This window comes from Urtica dioica, chromosome 6, assembly GCF_054948205.1.
Source record: "Urtica dioica subsp. dioica isolate 48M chromosome 6, U.dioica_male_clone48M_v1_H2, whole genome shotgun sequence".
Classification (NCBI taxonomy): Eukaryota; Viridiplantae; Streptophyta; class Magnoliopsida; order Rosales; family Urticaceae; genus Urtica; species Urtica dioica.
This window is the reverse complement of record NC_142761.1, coordinates 8,858,992-8,865,030: the sequence shown is the minus strand read 5'-3', so window position 1 is coordinate 8,865,030 and position 6,039 is coordinate 8,858,992.

Below are 6,039 nucleotides of genomic sequence, written 5' to 3'. Positions count from 1 at the left end.
ATATACGAGGAAGTGAGAAGGAAGGGTTAGGATGACCTAGGAGATTAGTGTCGTCAGTTTTCTGCTCGATGACACTGGTTTAGCACTTCTTTAGCACACGTCATTACAAACAAGTATGGGTTTGTAATTTTTTTTATTACCTTTTCAGTGTTTTTTTTCTTTGGACTTGTAAAGTAATCGATTAAGTATGCATTCTGGAACATTTCCGTAGATTTTATTATTTTTGCTTATAGTCAATATTCACACCCGATTTTTGTCGGACATCGAGCTTCTGAGTCATAGACATGAAACATCTCAAGCTGAGCTTATGACTGATGTTGACGGAGAAGGAGACGACAATAAGCAGATGAAACGCATGTTGTTTTTCAGGGTGAATATATACATGATGCACTTTTCGATTAACACGACTAAAGAGTTACAAACGCTACAAAGCGATTAACACGACTCACGAGTTAGATCGGGATCTACTCTTTTCTGAACTCTTTATTTTCCGGTTTCGATGTTTTCGATTACGCTAGCTCTTGCTCGTCCCGACTCGATCTGTGAATAAGCTTTGAAATTCAAAAAACGAGCATCGAGTCAAAACATAATATCGATTTCAGACTCGAGTCCTAACGTCCCGATTCTCTGTCTCACCTCGAGATCCGAGAAATTCCCGACAGTTAGACCAAAAGACGAACCATAACGCAAACAACTAACGATTTCCAATCAAAACCGAAAAGAAACAATCAAACCAAACTATATAATTTCCAAACCGAAACCGAATTAACCGAATATCAAACATTACTTCTCAAACCATGATAACAATTTCAAACCGATTCAAACCTCAATTCTCAAATTCTCATATTCGGTGTTAACATCTCGTTGGGCCGTCTTTCAAAAGAGCAAGTAATTCGACTCAAATTCCGACCGAAACCAACACAAAATATAACAATCCCAATTCAAATTTCTGTCGAACAAATCAGAACATCAACAATCCAGCATTTCACAAACAAGGCACACGGCCAAAACAACCCAACCATAAAGCCTCGGCCCCCTAAGGGAGATGTTCTTAATCCTCAACCGGTACAAAATGAAGCTCAATCCCAACAAATGCGTGTTCGGGGTTGAGTCCGGGAAGTTCCAAGGCTACATCGTTAGCTGGCAAGGAATCGAAGCGAACCCCAAAAAAATCAAGGCACTCCTTGACATGAGATCTCCACGACGAGTTAAGGAAGTCCAAAGTCTGACCGGATGAATTTTCGCCCTCTCGCGTTTTGTGGCAAAGGCGACCAACAAGTGTCAATCGTTCTTCAAAGCTGTAAAGAAGACGGACGGCTTTGTATGGACGAACGAGTGCAAAAAAGCCTTCCAAGAAATGAAGGCCTACTTCGGAACACCTCTGTTCTTCTCCAAACCGAAGGAAGGCGAGACGCTCTACGTCTACCTCGCCATCTCCGAACGGGCAGTAAGCGATGTTTTAGTGCGTGAAAAAGATAAGGTTCAATGGCCTATCTTCTACGTGAGTAAAGCCTTACTCGACGCTGAAACACGTTATACAGAGATAGAGAAACTCTCTCTCGCTCTCCTCGTAGCCACCAAAAAGCTACGCCCCTACTTCCAAGCTCACCCTATCGTGGTCCGAACAGGACACCCTATCATTAAAGCTCTTCAAAAGGGAACATCGACTGGGATGACGATTCGGTCCCAAGAATTGAGCGAGTACGGAATCGAGTTCCACCCGAGACCGGCAATAAAGGCTCAAGCCCTATCCGATTTCGTGGCAGAATTCTCCTATACTCCCGACATGGAAAAAGCGGAAGATTACTCGACCGATGACTTGTCGGTTCGAAAGAGAAAGGTTGACCCTACGGGTCCCATTTGGGAATTACACGTAGACGGAGCATCCAACGCTCAGGGAGCTGGCGCCAGCGTGATTCCAACCAATCCCGATCGGGAGAAGTTACGCTATGCCCTCCACTATGGATTCCAAGCCTTCAACAACGAGGCCGAGTATGAAGCCCTCATCGTGGGACTAGACCTCACTCAAAAGCTCAACGTACAAAACTTACGAATACACTGTGACTCGCAGTTGATCGTAAATCAGGTTAAGGGCGACTACATCGCCAAAGAGCCTAATATGATTGCCTACCTAGCAAAAACGAATGCCAAGTTAGACGCTTTCTCTTGGTTTGAGATCATCCAGATCCCAAGAGAAGAGAACGCCGAGGCTAATGCTCTCGCTCGCCTCGGCTCCGGTATCGCCAAAGACAGGTTAATAACTATCCCGGTCGAGTCTCTCTCGCGACTATCCGTCTCACGGGACGACGTTGGAACAATCGAGAGTACCGCTCATTCGACTTGGATGACTCCGCTTACGGACTTCTTGTGAGGAGGGATACTCCCCGAAGATCGTAAAGAAGCCGAAAAGCCGAAGGCCCTCACATCTAAGTATGCGTTAAGAGGCAAAACCCTATACACCCGCGGGTACTCGACCCCGCTGCTCCGATGCCTCGATAGCGTTGAGTCGACTAAGTTCCTCCGCGAAATCCACGAGGGCATCTGTGGGAACCACTCCGCTGGGAGATCCATCGCGCTCAAAGCGCTCCAACAAGGCTACTTTTGGCCCACGATGAAGAAAGATGCCTACAACTGGGCGTGAAAGTGCAACTGTTGTCAATGGTGCCCACAAGAAGAGTAGTAGTGTCTATTTGTGTACATTTGATGTAATATAGTCTCATGAAGACTCTTGCTTGTAATTACTTATTCTTTAATAATAAAGTTGAAACGTTCATTCATTCTTTCTTTGTTTGAAGCTTTATGATAAAACCTTAGTCTTTTAGTCCATAAACAAACTTAACAACTTACGAAGAGACAAATGTAGATTTGCATGAACAAACTCTTCGTAGTTTGCTTAAAACGATATATTCGCAATCTTAGGGTCAATGGACTATTGACCCCAGTATGATTGTTAGAAGAATCTATGATGTCTGGTTATGAGGCATTGAGAGTTGGGGACTCTATAGTTCTTCTAGGTATCTTCCGAAGGTACTGAATTGACCAGTGCACTTCTAGAGACAATATAAGAACAAACCATTTAACCTCTTATGTCTCGAAGTCACTATGTATGAATTGCATCATGTTTACCTTAATCCTGAAATGAGACATGCCATTTCACACCTTAGTATTCTCATTTGAGAAAGTCAGAGTTCGGACTCACTATGTCATTCCGAACAGGGCCTATTGGTGAAATACTAAGTTGTGAGTATGTCATGAGTAACTTTGTGAAGTTCTCATAGATATGGAATTCATGTACAAGATTGCTGAAATGCAATGTATGTCACCTCATGCTTTGTTCCTTGGAGTGTGAATAAATGAACTGGCCAGTGTCCAAATTGAGTCCTGACTCTTTTGGATGAAACAATGTGACTTGTTAGCTCCTCGTCAATACATTGTTTCTAACTTATTCACAAGCGACAAAGGAGTTGAGGAAATAACAGCTAGAAGGGTAAAATGGTAATTTAGTAAATCCCGACTAGCTGATGACATTCATGAAGGGTAAACATAGATAATATTCAGTGGATCCGCTCATTACAATTAGGTGAATTCTTGAGTAGAAAATAAATTCATTTGAACCGAGAGATTTTCAGTGTCAGCTCTTTAGTGGAGTCAGTTGGCATTAAGCTAAACTTGGAAAAGGTTTGTGAACTTTTGAGTCCAAGTGTTTAGCTCAAGCTTTGTTCATTTGGGTCCATGAGGTCACTGTCACGAATCACATCGATAGGAATAGTTAAACTGGAAGCTAAGTCAAAACAAGAACGAAAATTGTCGAAAAGGTATTTTTGTGTTTTGAGACAAAGGATGAAATGAATGTCAATAAATTTTTGACAAGGTCATTTTATGACATGTTTCACTCGGCCATGACTTGATCATTGGGCCTTGTGAATTAATTTCATTTCATAAGAATTTTATTGAAAATTCTTATTGGGCCTTTTTCATGTTGTCATGAACAAATGGAAAAGCTTCTAGAAGCCTTTTCTAGAAGGCTATAGGCGCCCAACATACCCAAGAGATAGAGAGAATATTTTGTGCATAAATGTATGAAGATACTTGCCAAAAGAAAAAGAGGAAACAAATTTCCTCTAAGGGAAACAAGAGGTAGGCGCCCAAGTTGAGAAAGAAGCAAGGCAAGGAACAAAAAAGGAAACAAATCCAAGGCTTAATGAAGCCTACCTTGGCCGAGTGCATCATAGAGGAAAAGAGGAAATTGGCTCATGAATATGTGATATTCTATAGAAGAGGAAACTACCTTATTGAAGGTGAGACCTCTCCTATAAATAGGAGCCTCATTCTTCTCATTTTTCTCATTCCACATAAGTTAGAGATTGAGAGCTTCTCTCTCTAGAACTTGTGGTTGCCGCCCCTCTTCTCTCTCTCTCTAGTTTATTTTCGATTTTTCTTGTCTTGGCACCTAGGTCCTCACTCGACCTAGTGTTTAGCTCTGCGACTTCGAGACTCGTTCTTAAGTCGTAGTGTTTAAAAGTGCCCACTCACTGATTCCTTCTTTTCGAGTGATTTAGTGATAGAAACTTTCGTGGTTGCTCGAGGTGCCGAGGAAAGAAAGAGAGACGTGCTGCGAGGGGAGACGAACGTTGAAAACTTTCCACAAGCTTCTTCAAAGTTCAAGCTTCAAGAAAGGTTAGTAAACTTCTAGCTCATATTGGTTTTTAATTACATGTACTTGCACTTGTCTAGGTTAGTAAAAACTGTTTTACTTGTAAAAGAAAATTTTTAAATTCCGCCGCTTACCGAAGCGTTAATTATTTTCTCAAACCCTAGATCGATTCCAACAAATGATATCAGAGCTATGGTCAAAGATTAGCATGTACATGTTTTTAAAATTATGAGCTTGAAAATCGTTTTCGAAAGTTTACTAATTTTGTGACAAGTTAGAATTGTAATCTTAGATTTTTTTTTAATTTAATGCTCTTGTCTTTAAATTAAAAAGCATGTTGATTTTCTATGAGTTTGGGATGTTTTTAAAACACATTAGAATCAGTTCTAAAAGTTTTTAATTTTTTATATTGAAAAACGTGTTTTAAAGGTTTGAGAAATTTCGAGTAAAATTTTGTGACTAGTTTTGATATCTTGCTAGTTTCTTATTTTTACTTGAATCGTTTTATGCTTGTTGTTATTTCTTTTATTCTATGTTATTACCCTGCTAATAAAACACAAATAAAAGCTTTAAACAACATCTTAAAACGTTCCGTTACACTTGATTCTTTTTCGCACCTAAAAAGGACCAAGCTTTAATTTATTTCTTTTTCTTCGAGCTGGAGTAAACCCGCATTAAAAGTGGCATAACTCTCTGCTCAAAAATCGAAATTTAATTATTCTTGAATCAAATTAAAGCTCTATCTGTCCTCTTTCCAATACCACCGGTTTCGGCTCAAAAGGACATCGGAGCCGCCAGATATGGCGATTTTACTCCGAGGTGCGCGGCTGTCTGAAACTCCAGTTTTTTAGAAATCCGGATTTTCAAACCCCACTACCATGAGTTATAGAACTCCAATGAGAAAATTTTCTTGAGCAAAAATGTTTTTCATATGATTATAAACATGATGTGTAAGATTAAAATGTTTTGATTTTTGAAAGTTTAATTGAAATTGAGTTTTTACAAAACTAGTTTGAATTTTGAAAAACCGTTTTCACTTTCAAACTTGAAAAATATTTTGTCATCCAAATCAAATAAATTTTCAAAATGTTTTCAAAACTATATCTATATCACATATGTTCAAAATCTATATGCTCTTGAAAATTTGAGTGGGAGGTCTCCTTGTAGACAAGCCGAAAAATAAAAAGATGTGTAATCTCAAACTTTCAAGTGTTCGAGTGAGTTGAAGTTCACACTTCCCTCACGCACTTTCCCGAAATAGAAAATAGGAAAAGATCAAGTATGTACCTTGTGCCTTTATGCACTAATACTGCTCTGAACATGTCGATCTAGGATTCTCTTCTAGTTGTCCGCTCTGTCGCTCTCTAACTAGGAAATTTGTTTCC